At 44.3% G+C, this 23,186-nt stretch overlaps 1 long non-coding RNA gene across 5 annotated transcripts in view; it reads left to right on the forward strand.

Annotated features, from left to right (window-relative positions):
* The window catches only part of LOC130367757 (uncharacterized), a 114,236-nt gene that overhangs the window by 50,682 nt on the left and 40,368 nt on the right, over positions 1 to 23,186 (forward strand). The window contains exon 4 of one of the 5 annotated variants that reach the window (XR_008892163.1): positions 1,193 to 1,661. The exons of the other annotated variants lie outside the window; for them this stretch is intronic. This is a non-coding gene — a long non-coding RNA (uncharacterized LOC130367757). Of the gene's footprint in view, positions 1 to 1,192; positions 1,662 to 23,186 lie in introns of those variants that run through there. 5 annotated transcript variants of the gene reach the window in all.

A 23,186-nucleotide genomic window follows, 5' to 3' on the forward strand; every position in this document is an offset into this window, starting at 1 on the left:
TGCTTGTCCTCAGTGTACAGAGACCTGCTTGTCCTCAGTGTACAGAGCCCTGCTTGTCCTCAGTGTACAGAGCCCTGCTTGTCCTCAGTGTACAGAGCCCTGCTTATCATTAGTGCACACAGAGCCCCGCTTATCATCAGTGCACACAGAGCCCCGCTTATCATCAGTGCACACAGAGCCCTGCTTGTCCTCAGTGTACAGAGCCCTGCTTGTCCTCAGTGTACAGAGCCCTGCATCTACTGAGTTTACAGAGCCCTGCTTGTCCTCAGTGTAAAGAGCCCTGTTTGTCCTCAGTGCACAGAGCCCTGCTTGTCCTCAGTGCACAGAGCCCCGCTTATCATCAGTGCACACAGAGCCCTGCTTGTCCTCAGTGTACAGAGCCCTGCTTGTCTTCAGTGTACAGAGCCCTGCTTGTCCTCAATGTACAGAGCCCTGCTTCTCCTCAGTTTACAGAGCCCTGCTTGTCCTTAGTGCACAGAGCCCTGCTTGTCCTCAGTGTACAGAGCCCTGCTTGTCTTCAGTGTACAGAGCCCCGCTTGTCCTCAGTGTACAGAGCCCCGCTTGTCCTCAGTATACAGAGCCCCGCTTGTCCTCAGTATACAGAGCCCTGCTTGTCCTCAGTGTACAGAGCCCTGCTTGTCCTCAGTGTACAGAGCCCCGCTTGTCCTCAATATACAGAGCCCTGCTTGTCCTCAGTGTACAGAGCCCTGCTTGTCCTCAGTATACAGAGCCCCGCTTGTCCTCAGTATACAGAGCCCTGCTTGTCCTCAGTGTATAGAGCCCTGCTTGTCCTCAGTGTACAGAGCCCCGCTTGTCCTCAGTATACAGAGCCCCGCTTGTCCAACCACACTTCTTGTATTAGGTCTCCTCACAGAGACACACAGGCAATAGATGCAGGGACAAAAATATACACATTTTGTAACCAATGTATATTATAAATATACATATAATGGTATTAGCTACATTATATAAAAAGTTTTTGCTAATGACAGGTACACTTTAAAAGGGGTTGTACCATTTAGGACAGCCAAATGCTGTCCAGGCATGCTGGGAGTTGTAGTTTTGCAACAGCTGGAGGCACCCTGGTTGGGAAACACTGATTTAGGCTAATGATTGTCAGTTTAGTTATCATTCTGAATTTCAGGATGAGCTGCCCTCTAGTAGTAACAGTCTTTAGGCCTATATTTTTGAGGGTTCACAAGCTGGAATGCCAACAGAACCCAACAGAATTATGGGGATTCTTCTCACTTTTTTCTGGAAGTTCGGCTCAGTGATCTACACATTAACAAGCCAATGTTGATAGTGCTGCACAGTATTCATTGGTACTGTAACTAACAAGCATGAAGGTACCCAGATGGGCAAACCCATTTTTTGCATTTATATTCCTTTCTCTGCATAATTCTGCCCTACAAATGTACATGCATAGAAATGCAGTGCAGTCAATGTGACCTTCTCATGTACTTACACTTGTATAGGGTATTTTTGTTCTGCGCATGTTATCACACCGTTATTGATAATGACATTACGACATGCTCCGGGAGTAAATATTATGCGCCAATAATATTATGTTGCATGTTGGGATTGTTATCAGTGGTGATAAGATATCCTTTATACCCTGATGATGGCACCACAACTTCCTTTTTTATGGGGGTTATGGAGCAGATGTGTGTTTATCGGAGCAAGAACAGTTTACAGTTCAAAATACAACAATATAATCTTTGAACCCAACTATTCGCCTCCTGGTCTGACAGCTAAAGAGCTCACATTCTTTCTTGTTATAGTATGGAATGGCATCACAGGTTGTAATAACCATTTCAGCAATGTAGTAATCCGATGCCTCCAGACATGTGACTATAGGACGCTGCCTCCGTTCACCACCAATTCCGATCTGTGGTATAGTGAACGTTACACAGTGACGACTATGAATGTAAAATGTTATGAAGTCTTAAGATCACAAAAAAGAAAAGTTTCGGGGTCCAGACTGTGCCATGTGCCTTTCCCGAATGCACAGGTATAATGCACAAATTGATACTACAGGGTGGGCCATTTATATGGATACACCTTAATAAAAATGGGAATGGTTGGTGATATTAACTTCCTGTTTGTGGCACATTAGTATATGTGAAGGGGGAAACTTTTCAGGATGGGTGATGACCATGACGGCCATTTTGAAGTCAGCTATTTTGAATCCAACTTTTGTTTTTTCAATAGGAAGAGGGTCATGTGACACATCAAACTTATTGGGAATTTCACAAGAAAAACAATGATATGCTTGGTTTTACCGTAACTTTCTGACCACTTATAAAATGTGTTCAATGTGCTGACCATTGTGTTGGATTGTCAATGCAACCCTCTTCTCCCACTCTTCACACACTGATAGCAACACCGCAGTAGAAATGCTAGCACAGGCTTCCAGTATCCGTATACACTGCTATATACTACTATATACACCGCAGGAGAAATGCTAGCACAGGCTTCCAGTATCTGTATACACTGCTATATACTACTATATACACTGCAGGAGAAATGCTAGCACAGGCTTCCAGTATCTGTATACACTGCTATATACTACTATATACACCGCAGGAGAAATGCTAGCACAGGCTTCCAGTATCCGTAGTTTCAGGTGCTGCACATCTTGTATCTTCTCAGCATAGACAATTGCCTTCAGATGACCCCAAAGATAAAAGTCTAAGGGGGTCAGATCGGGAGACCTTGGGGCCATTCAACTGGCCCACGATGACCAATCCACTTTCCAGGAAACTGTTCATCTAGGAATGCTCGGATCTGACACCCATAATGTGGTGGTCACCATCTTGCTGGAAAAACTCTGGGAACGTGCAGCTTCAGAGCATAAAGAGGGAAACACATCATCATGTAGCAATTTCACATATCCAGTGGCCTTGAGGTTTCCATTGATGAAGAATGGCCCCACTATCTTTGTACCCCATATACCACACCATACCATCAATGTTTGTGTTCCAACAGTCTTGGAGGGATCTATCCAATGTGGGTTAGTGTCAGACCAATAGCGGTGGTTTTGTTTGTTAACTTCACCATTCACATAAAAGTTTCCTCATCACTGAATAAAATCTTCTGCGTAAACTGAGGGTCCTGTTCCAATTTTTGTTTTGCCCATTCTGCAGCACCTGAAACTATGGATACTGGAAGCCTGTGCTAGCATTTCTCCTGTGGTGTATATAGTAGTATATAGCAGTGTATAGGGATACTGGAATCCTGTGCTAGCATTTCTCCTGCGGTGTATATAGTAGTATATAGTAGTGTATACGGATACTGGAAGCCTGTGCTAGCATTTCTCCTGCGGTGTATATAGTAGTATATAGCAGTGTATACGGATACTGGAAGCCTGTGCTAGCATTTCTCCTGCGGTGTTGCTATCAGTGTGTGAAGAGTGGGAGGAATGGGTTGCATTCACAATCCAACACAATGGGCAGCACATTGAACACATTTTATAAGTGGTCAGAAACTTGTAAATAACTCATGAAAGAATAAAGTTATGTTAAAACCAAGCACATCATTGCTTTTCTTGTGAAATTCCCAATAAGTTTGATGTGTCACATGACCCTCTTCCTATTGAAAAAACTAAAGTTGGATTCAAAATGGCCGACTTCAAAATGGCCGCCATGGTCACCACCCATCTTGAAAAGTTCCCCCCTCACATATACTAATGTGCCACAAACAGGAAGTTAATATCACCAACCATTCCCATTTTATTAAGGTGTATCCATATAATTGGCCCACCCTGTACATCATGGAACTGTGTGCATTATTCCACTGCTGTGAAATCACTGTGCTTGCATGGTTCCTAATGAGACCTATAACTGGGGTTGGATTATCCCAGCACAGTGGCCCCACTCTGTTCAATATCTATTACCTCGGGACCCCAGGGCACACTGTGGACCTAGGCCACCCATCCCTCTAAACAGCATTGCTGGGTATGTAAAGATATGTTTTGTATCACGTCACTGGCTTAACCCCTTAGGGACGCAGCCCTTTTTCACCTTAAGGACTGAGCCCTTTTTCGCAATTATGACCACCGTCACTTTACAAATTAATAACGCGAAAACACTTTTACCGAATATTTTGATTCTGAGATTGTTTTTTCGTGACATATTCTACTTTATTTTGGTGGTAAATTTTCGGCGTTAACGCATCCTTTTTTGGTGAAAAATCCCAAAACTTCATGAAAATTTTGAAAATTTTGCCCAATGCCTGCTGAATCGGTCATGATGACCCCCCATGTCGGCGATGGACGCAGATCGCTGTACAATTCAGCCCAGCGATCTGCGGCGGATTCCGGGTCAATCGGGTCTCCAGTGACCCGGTGACCCGGAATTACTGGCTGATCGGGGCCGTCTCTGACAGCCCCGAACAGCCATAGCCAGCAGGCGTGAGGTGGCACTGGTGCCACCTCATGATCGCCCAGATTCGTCGGCCGGTTTACCGGCCGACCAATCAGGGCTCCTGCTGCGGGTGTCACTCCTGCAACCCGCTCCGCCCCTCTTCCGGAGGATGTGAGCGGGTGCGGGAAGTTGACCCCGGCAGCTGGGGACCCCGATCCCCGGCGTCCCTGTTGGGATCGGGGCCCCAGGAGCGGCGGCGGCGAGGGACTGACCTGCAGCGTGGATCAGCAGTTGGACGTGAGTGACAGCCTCCTGCTGTTGCTTAGCAACAGCTCCCAGCATGCAAAAAGGGCATGCTGGGAGCTGTAGTTATGCAACAGCAGGAGGCAGACCACCACAACTCCCAGCATTCCCTTATGGGCATGCTGGGACTTATAGTTTAGCAACAGCTGGAGGCACATTTTTTCTACGGAAAAGTGTACCTTCAGCTGTTGTATAACTACAACTCCCAGCTTGCACAATCAGCTAAAGTGCATGGTGGGAGTTGTAGTGGTGCATCTGCTGGTTTCATAACTACAACTCCCAGCATGCCCGTTGGCTGTCGGTGACTGCTGAGAGTTGTAGTTTTGCAACAGCTAAGGCACACTGGTTGTGAAACACTGAGTTAAGTACCAACCAGTGTGTCTCCAGCTGTTGCATAACTACAATCCCCAGCATCCCCAGTCAAAGTAGTATGCCTCCAGCTGTTGCATAACTACAACTCCCAGCATGTACAGTCTATCAGTGCATGCTGGGAGTTGTAGTTTTCCAACAGCTGAAGGCACACTGGTTGCAAAACTCTCAGTTTGTTACCAAACTCGGTGTTTCACAACCAGTGTGCCTCCAGCTGTTGCAAAACTACAACTCCCAGCATGCACTGATAGACCGTACATGCTGGGAGTTGTAGTTTTGCAACAGCTGGATGTTTCTCCCCCCCCCCAATGTGAACGTACAGGGTACACTCACATGGGCGGAGATTTACAGTAAGTATCCGGCTGCAAGTTTGAGCTGCGGCAAATTTTCTGCCGCAGCTCAAACTGCCAGCGAGAAACTACTGTGAACCCCCACCCGTGTGACTGTACCCTAAAAACACTACACTACACTAACACACAATAAAATAAAAAGTAAAAAACACTACATATAAACATACCCCTACACAGCCCCCCCCTCCCCTCCCCAATAAAAATGAAAAATGTCTGATACGCCACTGTTTCCAAAATGGAGCCTCCAACTGTTGCAAAACAACTACTCCCAGTATTGCCAGACAGCCACTGACTGTCCAAGCATGCTGGGAGTTTCACAACAGCTGGAGGCACCCTGTTTGGGAATCACTGGCGTAGAATACCCCTATGTCCACCCCTATGCAAGTCCCTAATTTAGGCCTCAAATGCGCATGGCGCTCTTTCGCTTTGGAGCCCTGTCGTATTTCAAGGCAACAGTTTAGGGTCACATATGGGGTATCGCTGTACTCGGGAGAAATTGTGTTATAAATTTTGGGGGGTATTTTCTGCTGTTACCCTTTTTAAAAATGTAACATTTTTGGGAAACCAAGCATTGTAGGTAAAAAAATATTTTTTTTTGACATATGCAAAAGTCGTGAAACACCTGTTGGGTATTAAGATTCACATTACCCCTTGTTACGTTCCCCGAGGGGTCTAGTTTCCAAAATGGTATGCCATGTGTTTTTTTTTTGTTTTTTTTTTTTGCTGTTTTGGCACCATAGGGGCTTCCTAAATGCGGCATGCCCCCAGAGCAAAATTTGCTTCCAAAATGCCAAATGTGACTCCTTCTCTTTGAGACCTGTAGTGCGCCAGCAGAGAACTTTTCACCCCCATATGGGGTGTTTTCTGAATCGGGAGAAATTGGGCTTCAAATGTTGGGGGGTATTTTCTGCTATTACCCTTTTTAAAAATGTAAAAATTTGGGGAAACCAAGCATTTCAGGTAAAAAAATATATATATTTTTTTTACATATGCAAAAGTCGTGAATCGCCTGTGGGGTATTAAGGTTCACTTTACCCCTTGTTACGTTCCCCAAGGGGTCTAGTTTCCATAATGGTATGCCATGTGTTTTTTTTTTTTTTTTTTTTTTTTTTTTTTTTTTTTGCTGTTCTGGCACCATAGAAGCTTCCTAAAGGTGACATGCCCCCCCAAAAACCATTTGTCGCTCCTTCCCTTCTGAGCCCTCTACTGCGCCCGCCGAACAATTAACATAGACATATGAGGTATGTCCTTACTCGAGAAAAATTGGGTTTCAAATACAAGTAAAAATTTTCTCCTTTTTACCCCTTGCAAAAATTGGGTCTACAAGAACATGCGAGTGTAAAAAATGAAGATTTTGAATTTTCTCCTTCACTTTGCTGCTATTCCTGTGAAACACCTAAAGGGTTAATACACTTACTGAATGTAATTTTGAATACTTTGGGGGTTGCAGTTTTTATAATGGGGTCATTTATGGGGTATTTCTAATATGAAGACCCTTCAAATTCACTTCAAAACTGAACTGGTCCCTGAAAAATAGGGAGTTTGAAAATTTAGTGAAAAATTTGAAAATTGCTGCTGAACTTTGAAGCCCTCTGGTGTCTTCCAAAAGTAAAAACTCATAAATTTTATGATGCAAACATAAAGTAGACATATTGTATATGTGAACCAAAAAAAAAATAATATTTTGAATATCCATTTTCCTTACAAGCAGAGAGCTTCAAAGTTAGAAAAATGCAAAATTTTCATTTTTTTTCATCAAATTTGGGGATTTTTCTTTTTTTTTATTCAACAAAAAGTTTATTAAGGTAGATGTGGTGAGCACACCAATACAGGAAATACTTAACACAATACGGTCTTGTGGACCGAAATATCAGACAAAGGGAATGAAAAATAACATGGGTAACAAAAGAACAAGACAAATACTTTCCAGTGAACGAAAGCATATGAGAAAGTTTCTCGTATTGTTCCTATCCCAACAATGCTGGGCGGTGGTTAAAGGCCAGGCAAAGAGTATACAACAAATTTAACACGTGTTTTTCGAAATAAATTTGGGGATTTTTCACCAAGAAAGGATGCAATTTCCCACAAAAATTTACCAAATTGTTAAAGTAGAATATGTCACGAAAAAACAGTCTCGGAATCAGAATGATAAGTAAAAGCATTCCAGAGTTATTAATGTTTAAAGTGACAGTGGTCAGAATTGCAAAAAACGTCCAAGTCCTTAAATGGGTACTCTCATTAAACATTACTTTTAATATAATATAGATTATGCATAAATAACAATCTTTGTAATATATTTTATTTTAAAAAAATGTACCTTTCATACTTTTTTTTACATTTGTAATCCTGGCCACTAGGTGTCACCCCACATGGTCCAGGAAGCATTCCCCCCCCCCCCCCCCGACGCAGGGCACGTTCGGACCACTGCTGGCCGGGCAGCGTGGTCCGAAAAGCGCGTCCTCGGCTTGCTCTCTGCCTGTATATGAAACAGGCAGACAGCGAGAACAGTGCTCGTGTGCGCGAGGTGCGTCTAATTTACATATCCCCGCCCCCTGCACCTCCCCCTTCTACTCATTGCAGCTCGAGCTGCAGTATAGATTGTGAGAGAGAGAGGGGACGGAGAGAGGAGAAATCTGCACCACACCCCCATGGGAGGACGAATCATATTTAGGTAAGTATAATCTTATATATACGCTATATATATATATATATATATATATATATATATATATATATATATATATATATATATATATAAAATATGTGTAGCTATCTATCTATATCTATCTATCTATCTCATATCTATCTATCTATATCTATCTATCTATCTATCTATCTATCTATCTCATATCTATCTATCTATTTATCTCTATCTATCTATCTATCTCTCTATCTATCTATCTATCTCATATCTATCTCATACCTATCTATCTCTCTGTCTATCTATCTATTTCATATCTATCTCTATCTATATCTATCTATCTCATATCTATCTATCTAATATCTATCTATCTCTATCTATCTATCTAATATCTATCTATCTCTATCTATCTATCTCATATCTATCTATCTATCTATATCTATCTATATCTATCTATCTATCTATCTCATATCTATCTATCTAATATCTATCTATCTCTATCTATCTATCTCATATCTATCTAATCTATCTATATCATTTCTATCTATCTAATATCTATCTATCTATCTCTATCTATCTATCTATCTATCTATCTAATATCTATCTATCTCTATCTATCTCATATCTATCTATCTATCTATATCTATCTATATCTATCTATCTATATCTATCTATCTATATCTATCTATCTATCTCATATCTATCTCATATCTATCTATCTAATATCTATCTATCTCTATCTATCTCTATCTATCTATCTATCTAATATCTATCTATCTCTATCTATCTATCTCATATCTATCTATCTCATATCTATCTATCTCTCTCTCTATCTATATCTATCTATCTATATCTATCTATCATCTATCTATCTATATCTATCTATCTACATATATTGAGCCAGCATGGTATGTACGCTCATTTTCATGTAATGAGCCAGCATACTATGCACGCTCAATATCAGGGATTGAAACAGCATGTTATGCACGCTCAATTTCATGTATTGAGCTTGCATAGCATGCTGGCTCAATATATGATAAGCATGCATAGCATGCTGGCTCAATACATGTAATGAGCCAGCTTGGTATGCACGCTCATTATCAGGTATTGAGCCAGCATGCAATGCACCCTCATTTTCAGGTATTGAGCCAGCATGGTATGCACTCTCATTAACAGTAATTGAGCAAGCATGCTGGCTCAATACATGAAAATGAGCGTGCATACAATTCTGGCTCAATAGCTGATAATGCGCATGCTTAGCATGCTGGCTCAATACATGTAATGAGCCAGCATGCTATGCACGCTCAATATCATGTATTGAGCCAGCATGGTATGCACGCTCAATTTCATGTAATGAGCCAGCATGCTATGCACGCTCATTATGAGGAATTGAGCAAGCATGCTATGCACGTTTATTTTCATGTATTGTGCGTGATTAGCATGCTGGGTCATTGCATGATATTGAGCATGCATAGCTTGCTGGCTCAATACATGTAATGAGCCAACATAGTATGCACGCACAATAGCAGGTTTCGAGCCAGCATGGTATGCATGCTCAATTTCATGTATTGAGCGTGCATAGCATGCTGGCTCAATACATGAAAATGAGTGTGCATACCATGCTGGCTCAATAGTTGATAGTGAGCGTGCAGAGCATTGCTGGCTCAATAGCTGATGTAATGAGCCAGCATGGTATGCACGCTCATTATCAGGAATTGAGCAAGCATGGTATGCACATTTATTTTCATGCATTGAGCGTGCATAGCATGCTGGCTCAATACATGATATTGAGCGTGCATAGCTTGCTGGCTTAATACATGCAATGAGCCAACATGGTATGCACGCTCAATATCAGGTATTGAGCCAGCATGGTCTGCACGCTCATTTCCATGTAATTATCCAGCATGGTATGCACGCTATTTTTCATGTAATGAGCTAGTATGGTATGCACGCTCATTTTCATGTATTGAGCGTGCATAGCATGCTAGTTCAATACATTAATATGAGCATGCATACCATGCTGGCTCAATACCTGATAAGGAGCGTGCATACCATGCTGGCTCAATACCTAATAATTAGCATGCATACTATGCTGGCTCATTACATGAAATTGAGTGTGCATAGCATGCTGGCTCAATACATGCATAATATGCTGGCTCAATAGCTGATATTGAGCGTGCATAGCATGCTGGCTCAATAGCTGATATTGAGCATGCATAGCATGCTGGCTCAATACATGGTATTGAGTGTGCATAGTATGCTGGCTCATTACATGTAATGAGCCAGCATGCTATGCACGCTCAATATCATGTATTGAGCCAGCATGCTATGCACGCTCAATATCAGCTATTGAGCCAGCAAATTATACATGTATTGAGCCAGCATGCTATGCACACTCAATTTCATGTAATGAGCTAGCATGGTATGCACTCTCATTATCAGAAATTGAGCAAGCATGGTATGCACATTTATTTTCATGTATTGAGCATGCATAGCATACTGGCTCAATACATGATATTGCGCATGCATAGCATGCTGGCTCATTACATGTATTGAGCCAGCGTGCTATGCATGCTCAATATCTGGTATTGAGCCAGCATGGTATGCATGCTCATTTTCATGTAATGAGCCAACATGGTATGCACGCTCAATTTCAGGTATTGAGCTAGCATGGTATGCACGCTCATTTTTATGTATTGAGCATGCATAGCATGCTGGTTCAATACATGAAAATGAGCGTGCATACCATGCTGGCTCAATACCTGATAATGAGCGTGCATACCATGCTGGCTAATTACATGAAATTGAGCGTGCATACCATGCTGGCTCAATACCAGATATTGAGCATGCATAGCACGCTGGCTCAATACATGTAATGAGCCAGCATGCTATGCATGCTCAATATCATGTATTGGGCCAGCATGCTATGCACGCTCAATACATGAAAATAAATGTGCATACCATGCTTGCTCAATTTACATGATATTGAGCGTGCACAGCATGCTGGCTCAATACATGTAATGAGCCAGCATGGCATGCACGCTCATTAACAGGCTATAATTATTATGCATATTTTTGGATGAAACACATTCACTGTATTCATCACCATCTATACTGTAAGGCTGCAGTTTTACCTTCTACATAAGCTTACTAGGTAAAACTGCAGCAATACAGTATAGATAATGATGAAAATAGAGAATTTATTCCATCCAAACTATAAATGTATACAGTATTATGTTTTTACTTTCTTCATGCAGGGCACGGCAGCTCTGTACTCCTCTACATTCCTCCACTATGTATGGCACGTGCAAGGAGGAGGAGACACAGAAGCTGCCGCCTCTGCCTTGTACTTAGCCTGTATGCGCGCTCCTGAGAGTGAGAGCAGCATACAGGAAGAAGGGCAGAAGCCAGCCCTGTGAAGCCTCACATGACGTCTAGCCTGCCGGGCCACGCCCACTTCCTCCCTCACTGAACCACCGATGAATGTGCAGGCTGATAAGCCTGGAAGAGAGGTACAAAGGGGGGGGGGGGGGATTAGTGTCAAGGTTAGTCAGGGACATATGCTGGAGGGTTTTAGGGACAGATTAGTTTATGATAGCTACTCTTTAAGGTGAAAAAGGGCTAAGTCCTTAAGGGGTTAATACTGTCCCCACATACAAGAATATTAGAGATGAGCAAACTTACAGTAAATTCGATTCGTCACGAACTTCTCGGCTCGGCAGTTGATGACTTTTCCTGCATAAATTAGTTCAGCTTTCAGGTGCTCCGGTGGGCTGGAAAAGGTGGATACAGTCATAGGAGACTCTTTCCTAGGACTGTATCCACCTTTTCCAGCCCACCGGAGCACCTGAAGGCTGAACTAATTTACGCAGGAAAAGTCATCAACTGCCGAGCCGAGAAGTTCGTGATGAATCGAATTTACTGTAAGTTCGCTCATCTCTAAAGAATATAACTACTCTAAGGGTATGTTCACATGGCAGAATTTTTCCGCATTGAAATCTGCATTGAAATTATGCATTATTTTTAACCCCTTAAGGACCAAGCCAATTTTATTTTTGCATTTTCATTTTTTCCTCCTCGCCTTCTAAAAATCATAATTCTTTTATATTTCCATCCAAAGACCCATGTGAGAGTTTGTTTTTTTTGCATCACCAATTTTACTTTGTAATGACAAAACTTATTTTACCATAAAATGTACGGCGCAACCAAAAAAATATTATTTATGTGGGAAATTTGAAAAGAAAAATGCAATTTAGCAAATTTTGGAAGGTTTTGTTTGCACGCTGTAAACTTTATGGTAAAAATGATGTTTTCTTTATTCTGTGGGTCAATACGATTAAAATGATACCCATGATATATGCTTTTCTATAATTGTACCGCTTTAAAAAAAATCTCAAACTATTTTAACAAAATTTATATATTTGAAATTGCCCTATTTTGACCACCTATAACTTTCAAATTTTTTCGTATATGGGGTGGTATGAGGGCTAGTTTTTATCGCTACCACTTTTACTTAGGTTTTTTTTTTACTTTATTAGTTTTTATTTTTTATTTTTATGGAATAAAATGTGACAAATTAGCAGCAGTTTTGGACTTATTATTTTACATTTACGCCGTTCACCTTACAGTATAATTAACAATATATTTTGATAGTTTATGCTTTTTGGGGGGTAAAATGGGTAAAACGGATTATTTACATTTTGATTGGGGGAGGGGATTTTTCAAATTTTTTATGGATGATCGGCTCCCCGCTGCACCGCAATGCCGCAGATGCCGTGATCTATATTGATCACAGTATCTGAGGGGTTAATGAAGGACATCCGCTCGATTGCTGATAGCAGCCAGGACCTGCCGGACCGGTGCGCGCATTCATGGCGGTCATTTACGTCCATTGTCGTTATGGGGTTAAGCCATTACACTTCAATGGAATTCCGCAGTCCCATTCACACAGCAGAATTTTTGCTATGGACATTCTGCAGCTAAAATTTTGTATTCCGCACCCTGCATATCTTAGACATGTCTTATATTTTTGTGTAATTCAGATGCGGAATCCTATTGAAGTCAAAAGGGCCAGTGGAGCAGGATTACAATGATTCTGGCTTTCTCGTCTCTGAATTTCTTCAATACTCGAAGAATGAGCAGTAGGGGAGAAAACGCATAAGTGAAAGTTTGACTCCAATCTATTAAAAGACTGTCCACTGCTACATGATTTCCTTCCCTCAATAGGGAGCAAAAGCGAGGCAGCTTGGAGTTGAGGTGATTCGCCATAACATCTAGCTCTGGACACCTCCAAAGATCGGCAATCTGGACAAATACTTTTGTATTGAGTTCCCATTTGCCTGATAGAAGGGTATTATGGCTTAGCCAATCAGCCGTGGTGTTCAGTATCCCTCTGATTGGAACTGCAGATAAACATTGTAGATGAACAACAACCTACATGAGTATCACCACCAATACATGTGTTATCTCCCAACGTAGGGGGTACAAACAGGGATGCAAAAACATACAACACTAGAAACACCCCTTTTTTTTTTTAATATATCAATACACAGTAATAAATAATCTACACAGTGGTATGAAAAAATATAGAAATTTTATTATTTAATTCATTGCACAGAACAGCCAATTAGTTCCCAACCCATAAAAAACATATAATGCACAAGACAGGTTAAAAACAAGCGGTGGGGGAACACCAATCAATCATGATCTAAATGGATACAGCAGTCTCGGTAACAAAAAATGGAATAGCTGTTACACCTATAAATGTATATATATATTTTCCCCACTAGGGGTATCACTGTGTAGATATACACTTATAGAAAGGCCTGATAAGCCCAATATATTAATCCCTTAAGGACCCAGCTATTTTACACCTTAGGACCCGGCCATTTTTTGAACATCTGACCACAGTCACTTTAAACATTAATAACTCTGGAATGCTTTTAGTTATCATTCTGATTCCGAGATTGTTTTTTCGTGACATATTCTACTTTAACATAGTGGTAAAATTTTGTGGTAACTTGCATCCTTTCTTGGTGAAAAATCCCAAAATTTGATGAAAAATTTGAAAATTTTGCATTTTTCTAACTTTGAAGCTCTCTGCTTGTAAGGAAAATGGATATTCCCCCCCAAAAAAATTCTTTAAATTCACATATACAATATGTCCACTTTATGTTTGCATCATAAAGTTGACATGTTTTTACTTTTGGAAGACACCAGAGGGCTTCAAAGTTCAGCAGCAATTTTCCAATTTTTCACAAAATTTCCAAACTCACTATTTTTCAGGGACCAGTTCAGGTTTGAAATACCCAAATAATGCAACAAGGGGGACCTATGAGTGGAGGGTAAATCCAATATTATTAACATTTGACCGCTAAGCGGTCACTAAGACCCTAAATTTCCCACCCAATATAAAACTTAACGTTTAATGAGCCAAGATTAAAATAACCTCACACATATTGATCCATAATGCATTGATTGGCATGACACTGCATGCTATATTACGTGAATTGAAAAGATAGATTGTGGCTGCAGTCCACAATCTATGGTGTGAGACAATTAAAAATCTAACACATTGCCCGCCCGCCCGACGTTTCGCCACAGGCTGTGGCTTTATCAAGGGCTAAGAGGCAAATGGCGTGCAAACAAGCCTTGCAGGGGTTTAAATAACCTCCTGTTTCTGACGTCATTGAAACATGTCACTTCCTGTATTATCATGACATCTCATTGGTCACAGTCCCATGCAGACTATTGATTGATCGCTTCCTGGCCAATAGAATTTAGACCAGGATGCATCCTGCTATATTCACTTGATTGACAGCATCCTTGACCAACCAGCAGAGTCCATTCATACTTCTGAACTCCTTATTGGTGCCGGAAGTTGTCCACGTATGTGCGCCATTAATCCTGCGCTAACTGATAGATTCCCGAACCTCCGGTATGGACGCATGCGCAGTGCGGATGCGCAAAGGAACGTGCGCGAATACTTAGTCATATACAGCCACTAACCAGGAAGCTGCGCGAAAAACATATGCGCCGGCACTTAGCCGATTTCTACCTTCATTGCATTATGGTGCGCACATGGCTATAGTTATAGAAACTGTGATACACAATACAACCACTCAATGTTGACACACAACTGCGCAGCAGGAGTATCGCTAACCTAATTCGAGAACACTAAATTAGTTACTACCTGGCGACATTGGGGCAACTAACCTGGCAACAGTGGTATAGAACATCAAGGCAAAGGAGTATTATTCATAATACCGCTAAGATCGTGTGATCAATAGTAAAAAGGTGACTAGTACTCATCATGTTCTGCATGGGTTTAGTCATAATTAATTCATATCATCAAACGGAAAATAATCATGAGAGTAGTTATTAGTAAAAGGCTCATAACGGCTCTTCTGTATAGTATCAATTGTAATGAGTGATTCCTGTCCTACAAGAAGGCTGCATAGGTGAAGCCTTCATTCAGTCCATTTGGACTTTGGGATTTTAATCTCCAAATTCATCGGGCTTCTTCTTGAAGCAGTCTGGTGTTAAGATTGCCACGTCTCGGACCCAGTTTACACTGAGTAATGCCACAGAAACGTAATTCAAAGGGAGCATCATTGTGTACAGTCCTCATATGCCTCGCAATTGGCGTATCTTGATAGGTGTTAATAGTACTTATATGTTTTGAAATGCGCCTACGCAATTGTTGGACTGTCTTTCCTACATAAACTTTAGGACAGTTGCATGTGGCTAAGTACACTACTCCCATCGTCTGACAGGTAATGAAATCCCTAATTTGATATTTCCGATTATCAATCGGATTAGAGAATTCTTTTGTACGTGGCATGTACTTACAAAAATTGCACCGTCCACATGGGTGTGATCCTTGGATTGATGATTTCAACCAACTGGATGCAGACTCCTCTGCATAAAAACTCCTAACTATTTGGTTTTGAATGTTAGGTCCTCTACGGTAAGTTATAGAGGGGTGAGTAGAGATCACCTCCCTAAGGTCATTGTCCACCTGTAATATAGACCAATATTTCTTTAGTATATTCATGATTTTTTGATTGTGTTGATCAAAAGTTCCGATGCACCTAATGATCTTTTGGCCACTATTATCTTTAGCCACATTGTGATCACGTAATAATTCAGATCTTGGAGTAGCCCTAGCTCTGGCAAAAGCCTTATGGAGGATTTTCTTGGGATATCCTCTATTGGTGAAGCGTCTATACAGGAGATCACATTCTTCTTGGAATTTAAGAGGATCAGAGCAATTCCTTTTAGCTCGTAGATATTGACTGATTGGGATACCTCTCTTCAATGGTACAGGGTGATAACTCTTCCAATTAAGAAAACTATTAGTTGACGTGGGTTTACGATATATAGAAGTGTGAATGTGACCAAGTGAATCGATCTGAATTATTACGTGATCACAATGTGGCTAAAGATAATAGTGGCCAAAAGATCATTAGGTGCATCGGAACTTTTGATCAACACAATCAAAAAATCATGAATATACTAAAGAAATATTGGTCTATATTACAGGTGGACAATGACCTTAGGGAGGTGATCTCTACTCACCCCTCTATAACTTACCGTAGAGGACCTAACATTCAAAACCAAATAGTTAGAAGTTTTTATGCAGAGGAGTCTGCATCCAGTTGGTTGAAATCATCAATCCAAGGATCACACCCATGTGGACGGTGCAATTTTTGTAAGTACATGCCACGTACAAAAGAATTCTCTAATCCGATTGATAATCGGAAATATCAAATTAGGGATTTCATTACCTGTCAGACGATGGGAGTAGTGTACTTAGCCACATGCAACTGCCCTAAAGTTTATGTAGGAAAGACAGTCCAACAATTGCGTAGGCGCATTTCAAAACATATAAGTACTATTAACACCTATCAAGATACGCCAATTGCGAGGCATATGAGGACTGTACACAATGATGCTCCCTTTGAATTACGTTTCTGTGGCATTACTCAGTGTAAACTGGGTCCGAGACGTGGCAATCTTAACACCAGACTGCTTCAAGAAGAAGCCCGATGGATTTGGAGATTAAAATCCCAAAGTCCAAATGGACTGAATGAAGGCTTCACCTATGCAGCCTTCTTGTAGGACAGGAATCACTCATTACAATTGATACAGAAGAGCCGTTATGAGCCTTTTACTAATAACTACTCTCATGATTATTTTCCGTTTGATGATATGAATTAATTATGACTAAACCCATGCAGAACATGATGAGTACTAGTCACCTTTTTACTATTGATCACACGATCTTAGCGGTGTTATGAATAATACTCCTTTGCCTTGATGTTCTATACCACTGTTGCCAGGTTAGTTGCCCCAATGTCGCCAGGTAGTAACTAATTTAGTGTTCTCGAATTAGGTTAGCGATACTCCTGCTGCGCAGTTGTGTGTCAACATTGAGTGGTTGTATTGTGTATCACAGTTTCTATAACTATAGCCATGTGCGCACCATAATGCAATGAAGGTAGAAATCGGCTAAGTGCCGGCGCATATGTTTTTCGCGCAGCTTCCTGGTTAGTGGCTATATATGACTAAGTATTCGCGCACGTTCCTTTGCGCATCCGCACTGCGCATGCGTCCATACCGGAGGTTCGGGAATCTATCAGTTAGCGCAGGATTAATGGCGCACATACGTGGACAACTTCCGGCACCAATAAGGAGTTCAGAAGTATGAATGGACTCTGCTGGTTGGTCAAGGATGCTGTCAATCAAGTGAATATAGCAGGATGCATCCTGGTCTAAATTCTATTGGCCAGGAAGCGATCAATCAATAGTCTGCATGGGACTGTGACCAATGAGATGTCATGATAATACAGGAAGTGACATGTTTCAATGACGTCAGAAACAGGAGGTTATTTAAACCCCTGCAAGGCTTGTTTGCACGCCATTTGCCTCTTAGCCCTTGATAAAGCCACAGCCTGTGGCGAAACGTCGGGCGGGCGGGCAATGTGTTAGATTTTTAATTGTCTCACACCATAGATTGTGGACTGCAGCCACAATCTATCTTTTCAATTCACGTAATATAGCATGCAGTGTCATGCCAATCAATGCATTATGGATCAATATGTGTGAGGTTATTTTAATCTTGGCTCATTAAACGTTAAGTTTTATATTGGGTGGGAAATTTAGGGTCTTAGTGACCGCTTAGCGGTCAAATGTTAATGAAATACCCAAATGACCCCATTATAAAAACTGCACCCCCCCAAAGTATTCAAAATGACATTCAGTCAGCGTTTTAACCCTTTAGGTGTTTCACAGGAATAGCAGCAAAGTGAAGGAGAAAATTCACAATCTTCATTTCTCTATCGGCTCCATTGGGGGACACAGACCGTGGGTGTATGCTGCTGTCTCTAGGAGGTGTGACACTATGGTAATAAAAAAGTTAGCCCCTCCCAACAGGATATACCCGCCTTCAGGCTCTGAGCTAGTCAGTTTAAGCTTAGTGTCTGAAGGAGGTGGACATGGTCTGGTGATTTTTTTTTTCTCCTAGTATAGGGATGTGTTAGTTTTTTATTCCTTTTCTTTTCTGTTTTCAGGTGGGGGCTCAGGGACTCCGGTTCCCTGTTTCCCCATTGCGAGTCAGGGGGCACAGACATTGCCTATATGCGCTGTTCACCCCCCCTCGCCAACGGTCAGTGACTGGGTTGGTACCTCATGGGTCCGGGTCCCCCTTTTTCTCTGCTCGCCTCGCTCGCGCATAGCAGCCAGGCGTGATGCAGGGACAACAAGCTGACTGAAGACTTCACTGAAGACTCCATTAGGTAAGTTCTTCTGACTGAGGTAAGTACCCCCCTTTTTTCTCCATTGGTACGGACTCGTGACCTCTGGAGACCCCCTGTTTTTGGCCCACCTTCAGTTTATGGGGCTGGATTTTACAGGGGCTGCACTTTATTCTGGGGGAGCTGTGGCACCTAAGGGGGGCATATTTTATATGGGGCATGTATTATGAGGCACATTACTATGTTGTGTGTGTTGGTGCAACTACTTCAGCACCTTATATGCGGCTGTCTGCCGCGGCGCTGTGTTCGGGCCGGGCGCTCTCAGCGCCGGCTTACTTTCGTTTTGCCTGCAGCGCCTTATTCGCGGCTCACAGCCGTGGCGCTGCTACGAGCCGGGCGCTTCAGCGCCGGCTTACTCTCACTTTCGCCGGCAGTCACTGCCAGCGTTTAGACTGCCAGCTCTATTCCCCCGAACGAATATGCGGCTAGGCATGTGCGCTCGGGACAAGGAGCGGGCGCCATGACAGTTCTTCTCGGCCGGTCTGTAGCTCCGCCCACTTGGCTGGGAGCTCTCAGAGGCGCGAAGCAGCCTCCAATCTGCGCCGTGGGCGCGATTTTCAAAGTGAAGGGGTCTGTTACTGTGTGCCTTGCTTCAGGCACGCCCCTCCCTTCCTATTGGCTGGCCTGTTTAGTCTCTCTAGCTGCACGGAGCGAGTTCTCACAGACTAGGGTGAGAAAGTTCCTGTCTCCCTTTGTTTCCCTCATTATGTCCGTACCCAGAGCTGTTCCTCCCTCTAAACAGAAACCTGGAACTTCAGTGACTTATTATATCTGTAAGCACTGTAATACCAAGATGTCTGGCTCTGCTGAGCCCACTTGCCCTGCCTGCTCCACTGCTCCCCCAGACCCCCTGGTACCCCCTGATGCCCCTTCGGTCCCGGTGGGTTCAGCCGCTCCTCCAGCCTGGGTTTCTGATCCAGTATATGGTGGACTTGACCCAAGTCTCCCGTTCGGTGGCTGAGGCCTCCCAAGAAGTGGTGTCCGCCTTGAAGGAGTCTTCCCTGCGCAGAATCTGATAGGGCCCGCTCCTCGTCTCCTCATACTCTCACAAGCGTACTAGGGGTGCCTCGTCTGACTCTTCCATTGAGTCTTCAGATAGACGTGAGCATTCCCCTCGTGGGTCCCGCCCCCCCTATCATCTGGGCGCAAACGTCGCTCCTCCAGAGGACGTTCTCGGAGTTGCCGCTCTGCCACACCAGAGCCGCGTGCCCCGTCTGGGTCGCCCCCCTCCAGGACTGCCTCTACTCATTCACATTCCCCTGGTGAACTGGTGGATGAGGCTTCTTAGCCGGCATCTGACTCAGAGGACCGCTCGGACTCAATTGCAACGGTGAACTTATTGGTGACAGCCATAAGAGACACCTTTCACTTGGTGGACCCAGGATCTTCGGATGTCAATCCAGGAGTATCCTTTCATCGTGCTATGCCAGCACCTCAAAGGATCAGCTCTCACGCTGACTTTGACGACATTCTGGAATTCGCATGGAAACATCCAGACAAGAGGTTCCCGGGAATCAAGACAATTCAAGAACGTTATCCATTTGACAAGGAATTTGTCGCTAAGGTGGTTTCCCCTCCCTCAGTGGATCCACCAATCTCCCGGATCTCTAAGGCCACTACACTGGCTCTGGCAGATGCCGCTGCCTTCAAGGATCCCACAGATAAGAAGGTAGAATCCTTAGCGAAGTTCGCTTCTGAAGCAGCTGGCTCTTCTCTTCTTCCCATCTTCACCTCGACATGGGTGTCCAAGGCCCTGTCGGAGTGGTGCCAAAGGCTCCATCAGGATATCTTAGCGGGATCCCCCCCAGAGGATCTATCTGCTCTGGCTCTCCAATGCGCTAAAGCTGGGTACTTTCTGTGCGCAGCTTCCATGCAGTCAGCCCGCTGTTCTGCCTTTGCTGTGGGTCACCTAGTGGCTCTCCGCCGCTCTATGTGGCTTAAAGCTTGGAATGCGAATGCCGCTTCCAAAAGGTCTCTCACTGAGCTTCCCTTTACCGGTGGCCGTCTTTTTGGCAAACGACTTTATGAGATTATCTCTGAGGCAACGGGAGGTAAGAGTTCCTTGTTACCTCAAAATAAAGCTCGCCCTACTTCCCAAAGGAAGTCCTTTTCCTTCAGTTTCGGACCTCTGGCCCCAGTAAAGGGTCCGGGCAGGCGCCCTCGCGGGACAAGAAGGCTCCCTCGTTCCGGGCACGACCGTCTTGGAAGTCGGACTCCAGCCAGTCCGGCCATTTTGCGCCCAAATCGGGCAACCGCAAACCCACTTCTGCATGAAGTGAGTCCCCCACCCGCGGTTTCTTTTTGGGTGGGAGGTCGTCTCTTGTTTTTCCGAGACATCTGGACTTCCCACATTCAGGACTCTTGGGTCAGGGATGTGGTGTCCAACGGTTACTGGATCGAATTCCCCTCCCTTCCGAGGGATCGTTTTTTTTTCGATCCCGGGCCCCCCGGTCTCTTCCTCTGACGAAGCACGAAGCGGCTCTCCAGTCTCTGCTTCTCCAGGGGGTTATCGTCCCCGTTCCTCCAGGGGAACGTTTTTGGGGTTTCTATTCAAATCTTTTTGTGGTCCCCAAGAAGGACGGTTCTGTGCGAACAATCCTAGACCTCAAGCGTCTCAACCGTCACCTTCTCATCTGCCACTTCAGAATGGAATCTCTCCGTTCGGTGGGGGCGTCCCTGGAACAAGGGGAGTTCCTTTCATCGGTGGACATCAAGGATGCCTACCTCCATGTGCCAATATTTCCGGGCCATCATCGATACCTCCGCTTTGCGGTTCCGGAGGGACACTTTCAATTCGTAGCCCTCCCCTTTGGTCTAGCCACGGCCCCCTGGGTCTTTACAAAGATCCTTGCGCCTGTGATGGGCCTGTTACGGTCAAGGGGAATCTCGGTGATACCCTATCTGGACGACCTTCTCATCAAGGCTCCAACCAGAGTCCAGACTCTGGAGAATCTGGACGTCACTCTCCACACTCTGACTCGCTTGGGGTGGATGGTCAACCGGGACAAGTCGGTCCTTTGTCCTACCCAGTCTCTAACCTTCCTTGGACTTCGATTCGACACGGCCTCGCTCCGGTCGGGGGTCCGCTCCCTTCGGACCCAGGTATCAGTCTCCATCCGCACTTGTATGGAAGTCCTGGGTCGGATGGTGGCAACTATAGAGGCCGTACCCTTTGCCCAGTTTCATTACCGCCCCCTTCAACTGGCGATTCTCTCTCGATGGAACAGGTCTGTCCCTCGATCGTTAGATTGTTCTCCCTCGCAGAGTCTGTCAGTCTCTGCTCTGGTGGCTCCGCTCCCCCCTTCTTCTCCAGGGGCGGTCATTTCTTCCCCTTCACTGGCAGGCTGTTACAACGGATGCCAGCCTATCGGGCTGGGGCGGCGTGTTCAGGGATTGGACCGTTCAGGGACTCTGGTCTCCCCTGGAGACCCTTCTTCCGATAAACATATTGGAATTGCGGGCGATTCTCCTTTGTCTTCTTCATTGGGAGTCCCGTCTTCAGTCCCGTCCTGTCCGCGTTCAGTCGGACAACACCACGCCGTGGCGTACATAAATCGACAGGGCGGCACCCGCAGCTCGGCAGCCATGGCCGAGGTGACCAAGATTCTCACCTGGGCGGAGAGCAAGGTTCCAGCCATTTCGGCGATTCACATTCCGGGAGTGCTCAACTGGGAAGCGGACTTCCTCAGTCAGTCCCCACCCGACCCTGGCGAGTGGTCTCTTCATCCGGAGGTCTTCGCGCAGCTCTGTGACCTCTGGGGCATTCCGGACGTGGACCTCTTCGCGTCCCGGCACAATCGGAAGATCCTTCCATTTGTGTCCAAGTCCCGGGACCCTCAGGCTCTGGCCATGGACGCCCTAGTGATTCCCTGGGCGGGGTTTGCCCTACCCTATCTGTTCCCTCCTCTTCCGCTCCTTCCCAGGGTGCTGAGGAAGCTCAAGGCAGAGGACATCCCCACCATTCTGGTAGCTCCAGATTGGCCCCGAAGGTCGTGGTACGCTGACGTAGTCAGGCTCCTGGACGACGCTCCTCTGCGCCTTCCGCTCCGCCCGGACCTACTCTCTCAGGGTCCTCTTTGCCACCCCAATTTACAGTTGCTGCATTTGACGGCGTGGCGGGTTGAGACCGCGGTTTTGAGCGCCCGCGTGTTCTCTTCCCAAGTCATTCACACCATGCTCAAGGCTCGTAAGCCCTCCTCCGCAAGAATTTACCACCGTACTTGGCGGTCTTATTTTCGTTGCTGTGAAGCTCAGGACTTCTCCCCAGTAACCTTCTCGGTTCCCCGTCTTCTCTCCTTTTTTGCAGTCGTCCTTTTGTCCTGCTCCTTCTTATCCTAAGGAG

Source organism: Hyla sarda, chromosome 4 (genome assembly GCF_029499605.1).
Source record: "Hyla sarda isolate aHylSar1 chromosome 4, aHylSar1.hap1, whole genome shotgun sequence".
In the NCBI taxonomy this organism is placed as follows: Eukaryota; Metazoa; Chordata; class Amphibia; order Anura; family Hylidae; genus Hyla; species Hyla sarda.